This window comes from Alligator mississippiensis, chromosome 3 (assembly GCF_030867095.1).
Source record: "Alligator mississippiensis isolate rAllMis1 chromosome 3, rAllMis1, whole genome shotgun sequence".
NCBI classification, from domain to species: Eukaryota; Metazoa; Chordata; order Crocodylia; family Alligatoridae; genus Alligator; species Alligator mississippiensis.
In genome coordinates, this window is record NC_081826.1 from 195,990,872 (window position 1) to 196,013,094 (window position 22,223).

Here is a 22,223-nt window from a genome sequence, read left to right on the forward strand (position 1 = left end):
TATTGGGGTTTCTCTCAGTCTATATCCATTCTACAATAACATAGAACTGTTGAACACTTGGCCCATATATTTATACCAATTCAGCCACATGACTTTATAGGAAATGTGTACGTGTGTGACTAGAATGAAGCTCAATTTCAGTTTAATGAATTTTTTGTAACGTATTACCTGACAGAGCGGGTTCAGACACTTGAATTCTAAGATCTGCATGCATTTGTGCACACAGAAGGAAATCTAACATTTTAGTATGTAAGCCAGCTCTGTTTTGTAATGAAGATATATTACTTTGCCTGTGCAGTACCTGCAAGTTTGCTCACCAAACATGCGTGCACCCTCGGTTCTCAACACTCTGAAAATCACCTTTCTATGATTTTCCTCTCTACTTTTTCAACTGAAGCAGATTGGTGCAAATGAGGTAATAAAAAATACACCATTATGTCATCTTAAGAGGTATTTTTAGAGTCTATTAAATCTGGGTTCACTTTATTTCTCCTCTTCCCAAGTTTCGCAGTGCCCATTAATTCATCACAACACTAACTTTTTTCACTGTCCCTCACATTGGAATTTTAAGCAAAGGGTTGGATGTGTGTTTCAAAGTTGGTTTTGTAAATCATGCAAGAGCCAGCAGCTGACTGTTCTAGCTCAAGACATCCCAACAGTTGTTCTGCTTCTGGGCTGTTTTCTGGAAGTGTCTCAATCACTGTGCAGTTCAGAGAAGAGAGGAAAGGACCCAGCTGCCTCTTTTTTTTTGTTTTTGTTTAAGCACTTTGTTAAATGCCCCAGCAGTCAAAGGGAGGGGGACTGAAAAAAAGGCAGGTGTTTGAGCTCACGAAAAAGAAAGCTAACTTTGCCCCACTGTAGATTTGCTGGTCTCCCATTTCTTCCTGTTTTAGAAGCCAGGGCTATTCTGGCCAGTGATTTGGTTTCCAAAGGTTACACCCTCACCCAGAGAAGTTAAATCTTCTGTGGTCACACATTATATACTATACCTGATCCTGCAAGGCAATAAATTGTTAATTACTAGCCCTGTTTCACTTACATTTGTCCTCTGGTGAACTGATATTTCCTAATTTTTCCCATCATTAGGCAAACCCAGCTGATTCATGTTTCTGTTAGATTGGAGAGCTAGTCTGGGGTATACTGCAATGTCATGAATCATGTGCTTTCTGCTTCCAACTGTATTTATCATGCACGGGTGAATGTGTTTAAAGGGAATTGTGAACCAGTCTGTTTAAACTTCATGGCTTTGATTCTGCTTGCTGGATTGCTTCTTGAAGGGTTTCATGTTCTGCAAATGCAGAGCCAGTGAATTTTCTGATACTGCTGTGACTCAGCTCTCTCAATATTGCTGGCTAAAACAAATGAACACGGACATTTGCTGAGCGCATATTGAAGTCCCTGTTTCATCCACTTCTTCCCTTAACATGCCCTGTAAGTACTGTTTAACAATATAGCTCACACAAGCATAAAGTAATTAGTAAAGTGAAAGGATAAGGGAATTGTCTGTGTGGGAGGTGGGGGCGGGGCAAGTTTCTTGACTGGGGAATCATCTATTGTGATGTAGTAACAGAAAAAATGGAACAAGAGGAAAAAGAATGTATATAAGCTTTAAGTATATACATAATATATTAAGTCTTGGTGGAATGAGGAAGGATACCTGGAAAATGGGGAGAGGGACCCACTGGGGAGATAGGGAATAAAAAAAAGGAAGCATTTAAACATCTGCTCAAGCTGATCCATTTCAATGAATCTTAACTTGAGGCATGTGTATAAGTCCCATTAAAAGCAATGAGGCTGAAGAACATGCTTAATTTTGATTATAAGCACATATTTAAGTCTGTCCCTGAATCACAGCCAGAGAAAGCACCTGGGGTCTGGAAGGAAGGACAAGAGAATGAGAGCATGTGGGCTTCAGAACAAAGGCCCAGGAAACAGGCAGCCTTTCCATGACAAATCCCTACTGCCAGCACTCTAGAAATGAGTTTTTAAAAATCATTTGGCCAGCACACACATGCATCACAGTTTGAAGCAGATTGGTTTAGTCATTTTTTTGGCACTAGAAAGAGCAGCACTCCCCCTCGCCCCTTACAAAAGAAAAGAACATTGTTAATGATTTCAGTTGAAGCATTCCCCCCCTTCTTTTAGCAAAGAGCCAAAGAGGGCAGGAGGGGAGGTTGGTTGTAAATTTAAAAAGACAGGCTTTTAATTCCTAATATTGCCTAGTGGCTTTTTCTTTTGAAATTGGGCTTATTTCTTTATAGAATTATTTATAGAATTTGAATTTGTAAGGGCCTGCTTCTACAAAGATCAACTCTCCAGCAAACAGGATTGATTTTATTGAGATGACTACATTAGTATATGTCCACAGAATCAGGCTCCCAGCATGTAGAAGCTGCCAGTGTTATGTGGCATAACTACTGTTCCTGATACTATATCATGTTGTCATGGGTGTTTGGCTCTTTGAAGACTGAGGGGTCAAACATCCATTGATTTGAAATAACTGCATTAACTCCAGGAGCCATTATAGTGTTATCTTCCAGAAACCATGCTGGGTGCATCTACACATGTGTTTTACTGTGGAACAGACTAATTAACTCCACAGTAAAGCATCACCATCTACTTGTGCAGCAGTATTAGGTGCAATAAGTTAATTAACTCCACTGTAAGGTAGTACTATCAGGGACAGTACTATCTTACAGGGGAGTGTGGTAATTAACTGAGATGAAACATACATGAAGATGGTGATCATGGGTGTAAAGTATGTCTGGTCAGCCCGGGCAGCAGTGGGTCAAACTTCTCCTTGCTGCCTAGCCACACACCTCCACACTTTCAATACCCTTGTGCCCTGGTCAGACCCTCCTCCACCCAAAACCACCACCTGGTGCCGGGGGCTGACCCCCTGCTGCTAGCCAGGCAATGCTCCACCCTGGCTCAAAGTACTGCTGTCCTGGATGCATGCTCCTGGGCATTGCACCCAGGAGAAGTATACTCCAGCTTAAAGTGCTCCAGAGTTTATTGTGTTGCATTAATTGCATATATAGATGCACCCAGTTTTTTTAAAAATCTCACTTTTTCCCTGATAGCTTTTGACCTCTACATGTATATTAAATGGTTAAAAGAGAAAGCAATCATTTTAGATCCCCAACATATGAACTGTGGCAAGAAAATTGGTGTTTTTTGCTTTCATGTCTACTTGGCAGATTTTGACTCCATATTTCACTGTCCAGGCAATGTGGCACTGCTATCAGTGCCAACAAAACAACAGATGATCAGAACTGGCTGAATGAGTTGAGAGCAGAATTATAACCTATGGTTGAATCAAAATGCTATGATCAGCCTTTCTGGATCAATGTAGGCCTTATAAGCTTATAGGCTGGATTCAGCACATCCAATTGTCTAATATTCTTTTGGTCAAAATTGTTTTTCTTTTCTTTTTTATTATTATTATTTATTACTTGTGCCTCTAGATCCCAACCCACCTTAAGGCTCCATTGTGTTAGGAACACATAGTGGGAGCTAGGCTTGAAATGGACTTGAAGATCAAACAGAGGCAGGAAAGTTACCAAAAGTCATTCAGCAGCATTTTAAGGAACATAAAATGATATAGAATCCAAGTCACCTGGCTCCCAATTTAATACTTTTCCTATGAGACTATCCCTCCTCCTATCTTTCTACTTTTGAGTGAATGTGAAATGGAACAAAGTATTGTCTGAAAAACTGGCACTCAGCTTGAAGAGCTGCAGGGCTCTCAAGCACGGCCTATTTTAGGGAGTTATATTTCAGGCAATGATGAGTGAACATTTCAGTGTTTCACCTCTGTAACTCACTCAACAAAGTTCTCTAGAAAAAGACTGTGATACTTCGAGAAATGCCTTAGAATTAATCAAAAAAAAAAAATGAGTCTTGTCAAGTTTAGAACTGAGGAGGAAAAAATCCTAGAAATGAGAAAAGTGCAGGGGATTTTGAATTTCCACTGATATACCAACTTTCCTGGGCAAATGGGTTTTATTTTTTCATTAACTTATTCTGTTCACTTGCCATTTGCCTTTCTGAATATTTGCAGATTGAAAACTAATCACAGCACATAGCTCTGTTTGACATGGCTAAGAATTAGAAATATACTTTTATCATTCTTATTTTAGACTTACTTTTTGTTGATTTGTAACCACTTGGACAAATTCAGATTGCCATAAAATGAATGAGTAACAATGGAGTAACAGCTGTGCCTATTGTCTGGCATATTCATATCTACACAATGAGTAAGACTAGTGCTGGCCTGGTCCAGCAAGGATGAGAATCAACCTTAGTCATAATCCAGATTTGTAACCCACAGTGTTAATATATGGCCTTAGGCAAAAGTCCCTAGAGAATCATGAGTTCTGTGGCTCCCATAGAAAGAAATCACAAGGAACAACTCTTCCAACTACTAAATATAATTACCCCCTCTCTCCCAAAGAGCAACTATATTTAGTTCCTTCCTAGTCCAACACATTTTTCTAAACCCCAAGGTAACAAATATTGTTGGTAGAACATTTTCAACAAAACAAACTGTTGAAAATGTTTTGCGAAGATATATACATTTCAACAAAACTGTTAATAGGAAAATTCCTGGTCTCCAGTAAATCTCCCTGTTCTGCATTAAAAGAAAATGGCTCTCCTCATGATTCTTTATGACCATGACACAACAGTGAGAATACCTGAAAATGTTCATGTATTCTAAAAAGAAAAGTTGATGTAATGACATTTCTCCAGTAATTAAACAGATTTTAAGGAAAGTTTGGTAGAACTTTTGAAGAGAAACATCTTTTTTATTTGCTTCTTGATTTGAGAGGGTTTCTTTAAAAAAAATCTGTATCCGTGGTTAGCTGAAGCCAAAGGAAGTACTGAATAACATGGAGTGTTACATTGCTTGCTTTCATGAAACAGTGCTGGCTGGTATGGCCTTGAGTAAGCTGCACACACTTACTCCCTCAGGCATGCCTCCAAATTGTAAATATGCTGATGAGGACATTTTCAGGTGCTCCTTTGAGGCATGCTTGAGAGTGGTCTCTGGGGATGATCCCAGAGAGCAGACTTACTGGCATTTTTGGGGTTTGGAGCATGTCATTGGGAACAGGTTGGTAGGGCATATTTGGAGGCATCATGACCGGAACCATATCATTCTTAAAAAAACTTACAGAGATGGAGGGAAATCACAATACAAAGAGCAGACTTTATGGTTTCGAGCAGCAGTCTTTGTTTATTCAGGCATGGTTTTGCATACAGGTTTGAATACTTACACTTGATTGTAGGGGCAGCTATTACTACCCAATTATAAGCTGTCCACACATTTTCAGATTCAATTTTAGGAAAAATGACTTATTTCATGAATAAAAGTTAATAGAGAAGATCATTGAAATGCTATTGTTTGCATCATATCCCATGGACAAATCTGTGAAGAGGAAGGGATTTGGGGGGGGTGGAGATCGAGGCCCCCCCACATTGAGGGATGGAGTGGGGCAGAAGCAGTGGTAGGGGCTGAGGTGAATGGGCCCCTGGCCAGGCCAGGTTGTGGGCTGCTCAGAGCCCAGGTGGCTTGTTCAGGGGCACAGGGGGCTCCCACCACTGTGAACATCCAGGGGCAGGCCTGGGGGCATGTGCCCTCTACTGATTTGTGCACAGGGTGGAGGCAGGCTACCACTGTATGCTGGGATCTGCATCCTGCTGCCAATGCCTCTGGAGCCATACAAAGCAATATGACTGCTGCCACTGGGCTGCACTGTGCCCCCTGCCCGCCCAGCTGCAGGACACATATGGTGTTGCACAGCTCCAGAGGCAGCAGCAGAGGAGCACAGAGCTCAGCATGCAGTGGCAGCCCACCTCCGCTCCAAACACAGATCGGGGTGGGGGAAGGCAAGTACCCCCTGGGCCTCCCCCCGAGGTACATCCAGCAGCGGGAGCCTCCCGCACTCCTGGACGAGCCATCCAGGGTCCAACCCTCCCATGACCCTCATGGCCCTGGTGCCCCATTCACCCCAGCCCCTGCCTCTGCCCCACTTCCTCTCTCACCATGGGGGCCTCGATCTTCCCCCCCACAGCCCTTCCCCTACAGACTTACCTGCTGGGGGGGAGGGGTGCGCAAGCATACATGTGCGCTCAGCCCCCCAAAATAATTTTTCTCCCTTCATCTATGGTTAAAGGGCTGATGGTCAATGATCATCTATTGACCCTTAATTCAAATTGAAATTTGATTTGAACTGTGTTATGTGAATCAGTCAACACAGTTTAGAAAATGGTGAACACTTCTACAAATGGCCTAAGTAACTGAAACCCATCAGAAACTCTTCTGCCTCATAAAGTATTAAACAGAGGCTTAAATATAGCTGTTTTGTATAGTTGGCCTAGAATCAGGAGCCCATAGCATCAGGTTCTGTTCCAGCTATTGGGTGTCTAAGTGGGCCCAGTTGCCTAAGTGTGAATCTATTCTACCCCCATTCAGGTCCCTGAAAATCCATATTACATTTACTTTTGTAACATACCATTATCTGAACCTTCAGACTGAGTCAAAAAAGCAGTGAGGAACAGGAGAGGCCACCCACGTTTTTGATTAACCCTTTTTTCTTGAGCATTATGAAATAAAATTGAAGATAGTACCCCAAGTTCACTTACGCATCTAATAGGTGGAATAGAATCTGGCCTTTAGAGGTGATTTAAAGCAACTTTGATAAGAAACCTACCCCCCACAACTACACTGTGTGCTTTTCAGTTGTGAAAGACCTGGAAACTTTGCCCACCAAAAAATCCTTTAGCTTGGGTTTCATGCGCAATTCAGTGTATTCTTATTAACCCCTGAAACAATCAAGATGCCAGTATACTAGTCATGGTCTGGAACAATAGCATATCTCACATGCGGGGAATATGTGTAGTTAAAAACAGGAAAAGCAATTTCCATTTTAAATCACTGGCTTTTGTTGCAGTATAGGCAATTGCACACGTGAACTTTTATAGGTAATACTTAAATGGAACATTTAATTAATGTAATGGACACCATGTCACAGGATGGTTGTTGGCCTGAGGTATGTTGTAAACTGGTTGTGCTATTAAAGCAGCACATGGTACATTGGCATAAAGATTGGGAGAGCCACCCTAGTGCATGCCTAATGTTGCTTTGAATAACAATCCACCTATGCACTTATCTTTTTTTCCTTGAATCATGGCGGATTTGAGGCAGATCACTGCAAAATACTGACCAAAAAAAAAGTCACAGAATGGGAGGGATCTCAGTCACTATACCCTTCTCTAAAAGGCTTGGGTGTGGAGAACTGGAAGGGTTAGGGGATACAGGCTCTAGTGTAGAATCTCTTCATTGGGTTCAAGTTCATTCTAAGCCAGTAAGGACTATAATTTTTCAGTCCATTGTAGATATTCAGTACCCTACATGAACTGATATTTTGATTCCTAGATAAAATCCTATGAATAAACAGTATCTCATTATTAAAGTGGCAGATTTCTTAGTAATCTTTCAGGAAGGGTGTTAGGGGAGCTCAATTTAAATTTCTAGCTATGAAGATCATGATATACTTCACTGTTTATTTGGCTGTTCATGTCCATTGCCCTGCCTGAGCAAATACACAAAGCCTAATACATAAAACATAGTACTAGAAATGTGCCAAATCCCTCTGTCTGCTCTTCCAGTGGTGCTATTCAGATATTTTAGATGCTACACCTGCTCCTATTTCCTATAAGTGGAAATCAATCCAAGTTTGGGGCTGAAAATGGGGATAATTTTTTTTCCCCTAGAGCAGATCCTTTTTCTTGGAGGAAGATGGAAGGAGAATCTCAGACAAATCCATAAGGAATTTTACAGGGCAGAAAAGTAAAGTCCAAAATTGATGTAGGGTCTGTTATGCTGCTGTATTACCTGCAAACAATTTATGTTCAGTGAAGTTATGTGGGCATACATATGAATGATGCAGTGATGAATCTGGCTGTCAGGCATGCTGTATAGATCCAAAGTCCACTGGAGCCAGTGGAAGGACTTCCATCAACTTCAGATGGGTTTGGATCAGACCCTGACTCAGCAAACCACTTATGCATATGCTTAGATCCCTCTCTGCTTGTAGTCACTGAAGTGAGCAGGAATTTTGTCATTGGCTCCTTAGAGAGCAGACAAGACACATACAGTGTTTATAGATGTGCTCCAGGAGTGGGGGAGGAGGGGGATACTTTAATTAGATTGGCTCCAAGAGCTGCTCTAATTAAAGCTCCTAGAGCATTACATGTATCAGCATACCCGCACTCAAAAATGGTGGTGGGGACACTTTAACTAAAGCTCGTCAAACAAGCTTTAGTTAAAGCGTCCCCACTGCCATTTTTCAGTGTGGGTATGCTAATACATGTGATGCTGGAGTCTGCGGTAATTACCACGCTCTAGCAGACTTGATTAATTGAGTTTACTCTGATGCACTGTAATTAGTGTGTCAGAGCAGCCTCTCTGCATGTGTATAGGAGCCCATAAGGCTCAGACAGAAGTGAAAATTTTCTTCTGATCTGGCCGCTGAAAGTGCTCTACAGCTGTGACCAAACACAAGTGCATGGATTCAGAGCACTTTAAAAGTGATTATGTGAGGGTTCAGGTGAAGATGCTCCAAAGCACAGTGCCTACATTAACTGGGATGGAAGAAGTGATATGAGTAAAAGAAAGAGATGAGCTGATTCACTTACCTCATAGTGAATCTTTTTTTTTTCTTCGAGTTTTGCAGAATTACTGTTTTGAAATTAAGTTTTATTTGCATATACTTCTAAACTTCCTGGTTCTGGTTGGGATAGGAAGCGGAAATGCTGAAATTCTACGAGAAAGACTGATGTATTTCTGACTTGGCATGAAGAACTGAACATCTTATGAATGAGTCTGTTCGTAAGAGATTTCTAAATCAGTTTGCTAACTAACACAAGGGTCAGGTACAGACATTGTACTTTTACCGGTATAAGTGATTGGATACTGGTTTATATATACCTGTAACAAAATAGAATTTGACACATAAAACTGGTCTATATCTGTAACAGAACGGAAGTTTGGTGCACACAAAGGGCAAATATGTGTTCTGTTCACTATAGATCCAAACTACACCACTTACAGAAAACTGCGTGACCCAGATTGATTCCATCTTGGGCTTTTTGAACATCTGTTCCTAGCAAAGAAGTTTAGATAATTCAATCAAACAAGTAAACTTTCCTGTGCTATTCACAACAACAATAAAATGTTTGCCTACTATTATTGTTAAGGTGGAAAAGTGAACCAATGTGAAATAAAAATATCTGTCCTGTGTATGAGAACTCAGTATATATAATATGAAAGTATAGTGTAGACATTCCCTACAGCTGTAAGTATACATAAGAAAATGTCACCTTTTCAAATAGTATAGTCTAGATACATGCAATACAAATAGTATATTATGTCTGTATAAGAAATGCATACAGTTGTAAATCTTTGTGTTCTTATTTTAGAATATGATATATCCTCAGGTTTATATTTAGACCAGGATCTAAACATATAGATGCAGGCTTTACTTCATTAGAACATTTTGAGAGGCATACTTAAAGCATAGTTTAAACAAGATATAACTGAGGACAAGACATGGCTATTTTAAAATTTATTCTAGTATAGGACAACCGTGGTTATACCAACCATGGGAGAAATGCTTTCCCAGGGCTTGTTCTTGAAAGTGTTTCTACCAGCATAGTGTAATTTCTAGTTACAGATGAAACTATTTTAGTTTAGTTTGCACTTACATCCTAGAAAAAGATCAAGTGTAACCTGGAGTACCATATTTGAAATCTTCAAGAAGCCTTGTTTTGGAAATTTTATTAAGATCTGTTATAAGTATAGGCCCTGATTTTAAATCATTTGTAATTTATGAGAAGCACATTTCTAAAGTATAATGACAAGTGCTTTTAAGGAGTTTTTAGCAAGTACTTACCTAATGAACACTATACCTCTGGGATTACTGACAGTGATTGCTGACTCAGCTCTTGACAAGGTTGATAGATTGAATCCAAACTTTTGTTCTTTTATGTTTATGGCTACCACCTGAAGACTATGCATAATGACTACCACATGAAGACTATGCACAAATGAAAGGAACTGGGAGTGTGTATTATGGGCCAAATCTATTTTCAGATACATTATTATCTGAAATAGTATATCTACTCAGATAACAGGTCCAATCTCTCCATTGACTATTGTGGATTTCAGTGGTATGCCTGAAAGCAGAATTTGGCTATCTGTGATTAGTATGAACTTAAATAAAAATCTTGAGTCTGAACATCATCAAATTTGGGGGAGAGATGGCTCAGCTTCTGAACTTCGTCTCTCCTTCATCCTTCTGATGGGATCCTGGTCTAATTTACACCCAGTTTTATCAGGGTTTAGCTCCACTGAGCACATGCAACCTACATTGGTGAAATGAAAAATGTTTAAGTTCTCTGTATCTAAAAATCCTAAATCTCTGAGATTGGTTCAGATCTGGATCTAAAGTTTATATTTCTAATGTATCTGTATTTTGTATATACATTTATGTAAGTGTATCATAGGAAAGGGTCAACTTTAGGCATTAGCTGAGCTGGCAGGGAGCCACGCTCCTAAGCCACGTGCGAGCAGAGCACACAAACAGGCACTCTCTGTAACATCATGCCGGCATTTGCACTAGGCAGGCACGGAGGAGTAAGCCAGGAGGGAGTTTCCAGAAGGGAAGAGAGGAAGACTCGGAGCTCCACAGACATGGCAAAGGTGTGGCGAGCTGCTGCTAGGGACCCTGACCTGGTGGCGTCACCTGCCCTGGGCTCCTCTGAGGCCTCCACCCAGACGGAGCCCATGGCAGGGTCGGCAGCACCCAGCCCCCCCTGTCTGTGGGGGCTGCCTGGCAGGGGCCCTGTGGTTGGGGGTGGAACAGAGGTCTGGGGGCACCCTTGCCTGTCCCTCTTGTGCCTGACTTCAGGCCCTGCAGGAGCAGGTGAGGTAGCTCCAGGCTGAGGTGAGCAGGCTGCAGGGGATCAGGGCTGTAGAGGATGAGATTGACACGTATTTCCATTCTCTGAAGGATCAGTTTTCCAGCAAAAAGACCTCCTGGGAGAGACACACAGCAGAGGAATGGCAGAAGGTGCCCACCAGAACCAGGGCTGCTCGGGTTAGTGTAGTGGTGGCTCCCCAGGTACAACTGGGGAACAGATATGAGGCCTTGGCAACCTTAGAGGAGAAGGTCAAAGCAGATGCCTCCAGGGGGGGACAGTGCCACTCTTCGCACAGCACGGTGTGAGCAAGGACGGAACACCAAGAGGAAGAAACACCGAGTCCTCATCATCTGACATTCCACCCTGAGGGGAATGGAGGGTCCCATCTGCCGACTCAACCCCATGGCACATGAGGTCTGCTGCCTGCCTGGGGCTCGGATTCAGAATGTTACAGAGATGATCCTGGACCTCATTCAACCCTCAGACTCCATGGTCCTAATCAACGTGGGAACGAATGACGCGGTCGGGAGCAGTCCAGACTGCATCATGAAGGACTGTGCCTCTACACTAATGCTCGTAGTATGGGGAACAAGCAGGAGGAACTTGCCCTCCTGCTAGCTAGCACATACCTGGACATAGCAGGGCTCACTGAAACCTGGTGAAATTCAACCCATGATTGACCAGTAAACACTAAGGGCTACAGTCTGTACAGGTGGGATAGAATGGGATAGAAAGGGGAGGAAAGGTGGGGGTGTGGCACTCTATGTCAAGGAGCAATACACATCCTCAACAAACAGGACAGGGTCAGAGGAGGGGCAGACTGAATGGCTCTGGGTAAGAATGCAAAGGGGTCATGGGGAAAGGGACTTAATGGTGGGGGTCTACTACAGACCACCCAACCAGGGGGAAGAGCTGGACTGGGAATTCTCGGGTCAGCTCTCAGAGGCAGCTAAGTCAAGAGATGTGGTCATCATGGGTGACTTAAACTACCCAGACATCTGCTGGGAGGAGCAGTCAGCCAGGTCTGACCACTCATGTAGGTTCCTAGCCAAGATACAGGATCTCCACCTAACCCAGGAGGTGCACAGTGCCACCAGGGGAAATGCTTTGTTGGACCTGATCCTGGCCACAGGCGATGACCTGGTGAGGGGACTGCGGGTTCTTGACCACCTGGGCAATAGCGATCAGCACCTACTGGAATTCACTCTCCAGCACAGGGTGTCAAAGGCCTGCAGCAAGGCAGCAGCCTTTGACTTCAGGAGGGCTGATTTCAATGAGCTAAGGAGATTAGTAGGAGAGGCACTGAGGTCCCGGAGAGTAGGGGAGTTGGGAATCCAAGATGAGTGGTCGTTCCTTAAGGAGACGATCCTCTGAGCCCAAAAGGTGACAGTCCCAACACGAATCAAAGGGGGCAAGAGTGCTCCAAAGCCCCCATGGCTCACCAAAGGCATTCAGGAACATCTGAAAGCTAAACAGGAGGCGTAAATCCGGTGGAAGGGAGGGGCTATCATCAAGGAGGATTATACCTCCGTTGCTCAAGACTGTAGGGGGGCTGTTAGGAAGGGTAAGGAGGAGATGGAACTAGGGCTAGTGACCAGGATCAAAGATAACAAGAAGTCCTTTTTTAAATAGCTAGGGAGTAAAAAGAAGGCACCAGGTAATGTGGGGCCTCTGCAGGACACACTTGGCAATATGGTGGTTGAACCAGATGAAAAAGCCAACCTCTTTAACACATTCTTTGCCTCCATTTTTGCGAGCAGGGTCAGGAACATCTTCCCCACTGGGATTCTGGATGGACTCAGGAGAGGCACCACCAGGCCTAGGGTCAGGGAGGACCTAGTTAGGGAACTTCTGGTGAGGCTGGATGTGTTTAAATCAGCAGATCCAGATGATCTCCATCCCAAGGTGCTGAGGGAATTGGCAGGGGTCATTGTGGGTCCCCTGGCATGGCTTTATGAGCACTCATGGTGCTCTGGCCAGGTGTTAGAGGACTGGAAAAAGGCCAATGTGGTTTGCATTTTCAAAAAAGGGAGGAAGGAGGACCCAGGTAACTATAGGCCCATTAGTCTTACCTCGGTCCTGGGGAAGCTTTTTGAGAAAATTATCTAGGAGCACGTCTGTGAGGGACCAGCAGGGGAGATTATGCTCAGGGGCAACCAACACGGGTTCATTAGGGGCAGGTCCTGTCAAACCAACCTGGTTGCCTTTTAAGATCAGGTCACAAAATCCTTGGATGCAGGTGTCGCAGTGGATGCCTTGTTCAAATTCATGGACGACACTTAGATGTGGGGAGAGGTGGGCACGCTAGAAGAGGGGGATAGGCTACAACTAGATATGGACAGGGTACAGAGGTGGGCGGATGAGAGTAAGATGGGATTCAATACTGACAAGTGCAGAGTACTGCACCTAGGGAGAAAGAACCAGCAGCATACCTATAGGCTGGGGAATTCCTTTCTTGTCAACACAGAGGCAGAAAGGAATCTTGGAGTCATTATTGATTCCAAGATGAACATGGGCCGCCAATGTGAGGATGTGGTCAGGAAGGCTAACCGCACCTTGTCATGTATCCACAGATGCATCATGAGCAGGTCCAAGGAGGTGATCCTCCCTCTCTATGTGACACTGGTCAGGCTGCAGTTGGATTACTGCGTCCAGTTCTGGGAGCTGCACTTCAGGAGGGATGTGGACAGCATCAAGAGGGTCCAGAGGAGGGCCACTCGCATGGTCAGGGGGCAGCAGGGCAGGCCCTATGAGGAGAGGCTACGGGACCTGAACCTGTTCAGCCTCCACAAGAGAAGGCTGAGAGGGGAATCTGGTGGCCATTTATAAACTGGCCAAGGGAGACCAGCAGGCAATGGGAGAGGCCCTGTTCGCCTGAGCACTACCAGGAGTAACTAGGAATAACGGCCACAAGTTTATCAAGAGTAGGTTTAGGCTAGATATCAGGAAGCGCTACTTCACAGTCAGGGCGGCTAGGATCTGGAACCAACTTCCAAGGGAAGTGGTGCTCACTCCTACCTTGGGGTTCTTCAAAAGAAGGCTAGACAATCATTTAGCTGGGGTCATTTGATCCCAGCATTCATTCCTGTCCATGGTAAGGGTCAGACTTGATGATCTGCTCAGGTCTCTTCTGACCCTATCAACTATGAAACTATGAAACGGTGCAGTAATAACTGTGCAGTCCACCACTTGTGCAGACACAACCACAGAAACATAGAAAAGCTTTTTGAGAACACTGTTCAGATTCTTCCACTTAAATTCAGTTACTATTTATATGTATATGTAGAAAACACCACAATATTCTTCAAAACGAGAACAAGATGAAAAGTCTAATGATATTTTAAACCAACCATCAAATATGATTTCAAGAAATAACTGGGGAAGACAAAGTATCAAACAGACTTACAAGAGACTTATAGCAGAAGCCTGTTACTTGATAGGAAAATTAATTCCTCCTCTGGTTTCATTTATAGCTACTACATGCAGCACAAGAGGAAGAAAGCCTCTGGATTCCAGCTGCACATTAGAGTTTGTTTCTTTGGCAAAGGAAACAGAGTGGCAGGCTGTCATGAAGCCCAAGGCTGTCCAAAGCCGTACAAGTCTGTCTCTCTCCAGTTCTGTATGCTTACTGGGAGCAGCAGAATTCTGAGGACCTGTACTTCCCATGTTTCACAGCTCCTTTGCCAATAGATCATTTACTAGCCATGCAGTTTACTTGGCTTTTTCCTGTGGAACTGGATCAACAGAGTGAAAGGAGCAAATGCAACATGAGGCAACATGAGGCAACCTTGAATACATGTTGTCATGACTGATCCACTAAAATGTTTAAAAACATTTTTATAAAAAGCTTCATTCATACTGAAACCAAGCTGAACTGTGCCTTTAAGGCATGACTGAATGCTTTAGTGTTATGTTTTCAGTGGCTTGCAGCTGCTACGTCAGCCCTTACACCACTGCTCTACTTTGCATCAGTGTAAATTGACTTTCCAGGCTTGCCTAATAGAGCAATGAAAAAACAGAGTGACTACTAGGATGAATCAGCAGAGAGGCTGAGGCAGGAAGACTCACTGAAACTACAGGATAATTATGCAAACATTAGGTGGATGTCTAAAGGTTTAGAACCAGACGTTTGGCTAACAGACATTCAAATTTGTGGATGCTGATGTGAAGGCACCAGTTTCTATACATGCTAAGTGTTTTCTCATTTACAACCCATCTGGGAGAGTCAGATTCTTCTTTTCTGTTAAGAACTGCCTATGAACAGCTGCATAGAAGTAGCCATTAGCTATGCATGACAACAAGTTTTATTGGTCCTAGAAAACGCAGGAACAATGCTGCATGTTCTTAAGCGCCATCTACTGGCACTTTAGCTATTAACTATTTACATACTGGTTTTATAGGCATTTTTCCTTTCACAGATCACATGCATTAACAACTACTTCACCAGCCTCACAATTGCTTCGCTGGCTGCAGCCCCATTATTATACTGCACCTCATTGATCTCTAAGCTCCTCAGGTGACCTCTTACCTGCCCAGGGCTTCTGTGCTTCCTTCACCACAACCTTCTTAGCTCTGTTTAATTCTTCTGCACACTCCACAGCTTTGTCTCCCACACGTTACCTTATATGCCCACCTCTAGTCCATATGGTCCTTGCTCATTTGGGCTCCCAGAGCTTCCCTTTTACATTTCTCAGCCCTGTGAGGAGTCTAGTGGGCCAGCTGTGATAGGATCAAATTTATATTTTTTTGCGCCTCCCCCTATGAGACACAAAGAGCCTGCATTTCCATGTCACTCACAATGAAAATTCAAAAGGCATACCAGCAACTGAAGCATGGGCTAGAGAAGATTTATGATCTTGTTAGTCAGGCTAGCACATCATTGAGACATAGGAAGTATGGATTCCAGTACCATACTCCATGTGTGACCTTGGGTAAACTACTCAGTGCATCCACGTGTGCCATTAAGGCTATGTGATAAACTCTGGTGCAGTTTGTGTCAGAGTCAGCTACTTCCAGGTACAGTGTCTACACATGTGCCTGGGACCACAGCAATTTGAGCCAGAGCAGATCAGCCCCAGGCTGTCAGGGAGTCCAGGGGTCAGCCTCAGGTTCTGCGTAGTGGTGTTGGAGGGGCTGGCTGAGGTACAAGGGTACTAACGTGTGGGGCTAGGTGGCAGGAGGCCCATTACTTTAGCACCATCATGCCCTAGCTAGCCCCTGTCTACATGTGCATTTCATTGCATGTAATTACTCTGCCGTAGAATAGTACTGTCCTTGACGGTACTATCCTAAGGCAGAGTTAATTAATTTACTGTGCCCTAATACCAGTGCATGTATAGACAGTGATGCCTTACTGCAGAGCTAATTAGTCTACTACACATTAGGGCTGTGCAAAGCTTCAGTCCCCAATTTGATTCAGCCTGATTCAGAGGCTGAATCTCCAAATCTGAATCAAATCTTGAGACCCTTTAATCTCTCCGAATTGAATTGGAACCCTCCAAATCTATTCAGAGAGATTCAGAAAGATTTGATGATTCAGACATAGACAAAGTTTTAAATGTTTTTTCTGCATACCTCTTGGTAGCAGGTGGCTTGTGAACACTGCGATGCCAGGGCACATGGAGTGTCCCACGCGAGTGCTGGGGGCTCCCCAGCATGCTTGGCAACAGATCTGGAAGTGGACCAGAAGCACTTCCAATCCACTTCTGGGTCCACTGGGGAGCGCACATGGGGGCCTCCCTCATGCACTGCACCCTCTGGCTCAGTAACTGGTGCTTCCTGGGTCTGAGGGGGCACCCAGGGTCCCCCTGGGGCCACTCACTGAGCTGGTGGGGTGCAGGGGGGCCCCTGCGCACTCAGCAGCAGACCCGGATATGGACCGGAAGTGCTTCTGGTCCACTTCCGGGTCTGCCACTGAGCATGGGGGGGGGGGGGGAGGTGTCTGCACTTCTGTGGGACGCTCCATCTGCCCCACCATTGCGGTGTTCACAAGCTGCGCCTGGTACCTCGAGGTATGTAGAATTAACATTTAAAGCTGTGTCTATGGCTGAATCTCTGGTTCTCTCAATCAGCATTGAATCTTCAGATTTGGATTCAGCCAAATCGAATTGAGGACAGTGATCTGAATGAATGAATCAAATCACTGCTCCCAATTCAGGCTGAATCCAAATCGAATACGTTCCATTTTGCTCACCCCTACTGCACATGTAGATGCACGCACTGGGTGTGTCTACATGTTCATTAATGTGGTTTAGGTAATGCACATTAAATTTAGTACCTTTAGGCATCTATACATGTTCTCCGGGAGGGGGGAGAAGGGAGCACTTTAATTAGAGAGGCTGTCAGAGCCTTTCTAAGAAAGGCACCTGCAGCGTCACGTGTTCAGTGTCCCACACTTCAAAATGACAGCGGGGGCACTTGACCTAAAGCTTGTTCCCCATTGCTATTATGAAGTGTGAGGACGCTGAATAGATGTGACACAGAGGCTGCTGGAACATGTTAATTAAGCTGCTGGAGCTGCTAGAGCAGACGTCTGGCACATGTATAAGTATTCTCGATTGTGAGTTACTAGAAAAAAAGCGCATTAGCCTATTTTAACATGCATTAGCTAAAAAGCATGTTTTTTAATGATGCTTTAATGCACATTAAAATAGGTTAATGCACATTAAAATGCACATGTAGACAAACCCACTGTGTTTCAATTCCTCTATTTTAACATGTAGATAATGATCCCTCCTTTCTTCCTATTCTTTGTGCTGTCTTTCAGATTGTAAGCTCATTAGGGCAGGAGCTCCCTCATATTATGTGCTCAAAAGTGCCTGACAGAATGGGGTTCCTATCACCATTGGAGTTCTAAGGCACTACCACAATACAAGTAATTAACAATGAAAATGAACAGGGACTGGAGGAAAAGCTGGTGTCTTGGCTTCCCTCTTTTCCCTCTTCAAAGGTGACAGTGTGAATCATAGACACAGAGGGATTTTCAGAGTTATGGTTTGCCCACTGTAATTTAGGGCCCAGGAAAAAAAAGTTACCCAGATGAATATTAGGGAAAAAATTGGGATTGGTTTAAAAATATAGAATGTATGAATGTTTCAGTCAGTTTGATTTAAACAGGTTTATTGATCCCTGCATAAATAGGTCTGTACATAGTTATCTGTTCATATGTATTTAAGTATATATATGACCCCAACCACCATAGTATGCAAGTACCAGAGCAATAAAGGGTATGAACAAACATTCAGGATCTTTCTCAGGTTAGGCAACTTATTTTGAGCTGACTAAAACTGAGTCGAGCTCTGCTGTGTGTAGGTATTTGTGAGGACAGCTGGAGGTAAATCGGTGGAAGGGGGCAGGGTCTGACAAAAATGAGTGGGGGCTGATGGGATGGATGGTGCTGCAGGATGGTGTGGTGGTTGTCCAGTCTGGAGGGATTGGTCAAGGGGGTTAAAACAGCACAAGCATGGGGCTGTGGCAAGTGACTCGGCTTTTTTGCATGAAGGCTGTGCTGTGAAGACACGCAGGCCTTCATCACATCAGGTGGACCCCATTTTGGATTGGGTCAACCCAGGCCATCTAAAGTTAGTTCACTTTGATGTGAACTAATTTTAGATTGGGAACACCATTTTTAGGGCAATTTAAGCCCTGTGAATGCTTTGCATGCTCAGCCATTTAAGCTGCCTTAAGCTTGGTTAGGAAGACTTAAATGTAATTTTTATACATCTGCAAAAGGTACTTAGGTGCCCACATCCTAATTTGGTCCCAAAGTCTGATCAGTACTTTTTAGGATCTGAGCCCAAGTGCCTTCCAAGTATTTAGAGAACAGAAATAAAAAAACTCTGTTTTTTCATCCAAATTGCAGGAGAAATAGGTTGATTATGTTTTGTGTGCTTTTGGCTTGCCTTTTTAGTTTGTGTTATCTGAGTAACCACTGTATTTTATATGGATTTTGAGGAAGTTATTGATGAAAAGGTAAATTAGAGAAATGAATTTGCACTTAGTTCTGAACATGGTGTGACCTCAGATTGTTTTTCTCTCTTGTGGGAATTAATTAAGTAGTCAGGTCCCACGATAGTTCTTTTGCTTAAGGCAGAGGAAGACAGTGAAAGAAAAGTGTATTTTCCATGCCAAACTGACCAAAAGCTACATTTAATCTATGTCTGTCTGCTATTAGCAGAAGATCTAAGTAATTGTGATAAATCATGGAAAGCAGGCAATATTCCTGTCCACATAAGAGATGGTTAACATGAGACTAAATGATTAAACTTCCTGCTGTTTCCTTTGCTGCTTCTAAGAAAAGTCAGCTCTCTTTGTTGGATTTTTTTCCTCTTCTTGTCTTTTGATTAAGAAATGAGACATTTATATTTCATTGCCTGCAGGGTTTTTTTTTTCTCCTGAGTTGAAACATTGCATTCATGAGAGACTTTTCTTGATACATTGCCATCTGTTGGTAGTAGCTATAAACTGCTATTCTTCAAACAATGCATCTTGTGCTGGAGTTTAACAAAATCTGCATTTATTCAAAGTATAACAAAGTTAAAGGATGAAATGGTATGCTATAATAACCAGTGCAGCACATCCCATTTTAAATGTGTGTGTGTGTGTGTGTGTGTGTGTGTGTGTGGCCTTGATTGCTGTCTTTTTCAGTTACCATCCTTTATAACAGCTTAATAAATAAGTGCAAATATTATGTATGTGCATCTGTGGATGAGTTACTATAATAACCTAAATTCTACTGCATAACTCTGAAGATGCCTCTGGAGTTGAGAGGTTGTTTGCATCAAGGCCTAAATAGAGGTATGTGAGCAAAGAGAAAGGCAAAACGGTACTCTAAGCTCTCAAATTTACCTCTCCCAATTGTTCCTTCCCTCCCTCCCCCATAATTTACAACCCTTGGTACTGTGGATGCAGTCTGTAGTAGACCTTAGCCATTTTAAAGCTTTGGATGTCTCCCTGGATTATTGCAGGTGGAACCTTATCACCTACAAGGTTTGTCACATCTGTTTATGATGGTGGGATGTTTCTCATTACAAACACTTGGTATCTGAAAAGGGGACAATGCCAGCTTTGGTATTACTGACTGTTTATAAAATCACGGAATGAGAAAATTTTTTGTAGGTTTCTGTACTTTATTGAATACTTGACAACCTAGGTTTTTCCCAGATCATAGTAATTTTAAGAAAAGGCTTTACTACAGCCTATGCTACGTATATTGGTTTTACCCAAAGATCTTTGATGTTGTTAATCATTTTATCGGCACTAAACTTCACAGTTTCTGTATTAATAAGGAAGACATGTTAAATTTTTAAGCATCAGAACAGCTGTCTTCCAGGCCTGTAATGGCATATCTGGGACTGAAGTGGAATAATTGCAGGTGTCCACAGGTCTGTATTATTCTTCAGGCATTATTGGGTCTGTTGCTTGGTTTTCAAAGTAGTTTAATAGTTTCATAGTAGTTAGGGGTTAGAAGGGACCTGAATAGATCATCTAGTCTAACCCCCCACCACTGGCTGGAGCACACGCTGGGATCACATGACCCCAGACAGGTGTTCATCCAACCTCTTTTTGAATTTACCCAACTTAGGAGCGAGGGCCACTTCCCTAGGAAGTTGGTTCCAGATCCTAGCCACCCTGACAGTGAAATAGTGCCTCCTAATCTCTAACCTGAACCTATTCTCTAGCAGCTTCTGGCCATTGTTCCTCATCACCCCAGGTGCTGCTGGGGAGAATAGGGCTCTTCCTATTTGCTACTGATCTCCCCTAACGAGTTTGTAGGCAGCCACCAAATCCCCCCTCAGCCTCCGCTTGCTGAGGCTGAACAGGTTCAGGTCCCTCAGCCTCTCTTCATAGGTCCTGCCCTGTTGCCCTCCAACCAAGCAGGTGGCCCTCCTCTGAACCCTCTCAAGGCAGGCCACATCCTTCTTAAAGTGCAGTGCCCAGAACTGGATGCAGTACTCCAATTGAGGCCGGACCAATGTCGTGTAGAGGGGGAGTATCACCTCTCTGGACCAGCTTGAGACGCATCTTTGGATGCACGACAAGGTGTGGTTGGCTTTGCTGGCTGCGGTCTGGCACTGGCGGCTCATGTTCATCTTGGAGTCAATAATGACTCCAAGATCCCTTTCTGCCTCTGTGCTCACAAGGGGGGAGCTCCCCAGCTTGTATGTATGCTGTGGATTCCTTCTCCCCAGGTGCAGCACCCTGAATTTATCTATATTCAATCCCATCCTATTACCATCTGCCCACCTCTGTAGTCTGTCTAAGTCTAACTGCAGCTTCTCTCTCCCTTTGAGCATGCCTACCTCTCCCCACATCTTAGTGTCATCGGCAAACTTGGACAACGTGTTTTCCACCCCCTCGTCCAAGTCGCTGATGAAGATGTTGAACAGTGTAGGCCCCAGGACCGAGCCCTGGGGGACCCCACTGTTCACATCCCGCCAGGTTGAGTACAACCCATCCACCACCACTTTCTGGGTGTGCCCCATCAGCCAATTTTTGACCCATCCAACTGTATAGGCACCAATGCCACAGTCGCTCAGTTTGTTAATGAGAATGGGGTGAGAGACAGTGTCAAAGGCCTTCTTAAGGTCCAGAAAGACTACATCCACGGTGACACCATCATCCAGGGATTTAGTTACCTGGTCATAAAAGGCCATCAGGTTGGTCTGGCAGGACCTGCCTTTGATGAACCCATGTTGATTTCCCCTGGGCATGATCTCCCCTGCTGGCCCCTCACAGATGTGCTCCTTAATGATTTTTTCAAGGATTTTCCCCAAGACCAATGTGAGGCTTACAGGCCTATAATTTCCCGGGTCCTCTTTCCTCCCTTTCTTATAGATGGGGACCACATTATCTCATTTCCAATCTCCAGGCACCTGGTCCGTGGACCACGATCACTTGTACAGCCAGGCCAGGGGCACAGCAATGACCCCCGCCAGCTCCCTCAACATCTGTGGGTGGAAGGCATCAGGGCCTGCAGATTTGAAAACATCCAGCCCTTCCAGAAGATCCCTAACTACTTCTGCGCAGACCCGAGGCCTGGCAGGGCTATCCTTAAGATTGCCCCTACCTGTGGTGGGAGAGCTGTTCTGTTCCCTGTCCAAGAAAACAGAGGCAAAGAGCTTGTTAAAGATTTGGCTTTCTCATCTGGAGTAGCCACAAGATTATCATTTGAGTCTAACAGGGACCCTACATTACCCGGTGCCCGGTTCTTACTCCCAATGTATTTGAAGAAA

The 22,223-nt window shown here is 43.8% G+C and overlaps 1 protein-coding gene across 1 annotated transcript in view; it reads left to right on the plus strand.

Annotated features, from left to right (window-relative positions):
• The first annotated feature begins 1,250 nt into the window (after positions 1-1,250).
• The window catches only part of TMC1 (transmembrane channel like 1), a 159,249-nt gene continuing 138,276 nt past the window's right edge, over positions 1,251-22,223 (plus strand). Inside the window, exon 1 of the mRNA XM_059723545.1 lies at positions 1,251-1,431. The gene's annotated coding sequence lies outside the window, so the exon portion shown is untranslated. The remainder of the gene's footprint in view (positions 1,432-22,223) is intronic.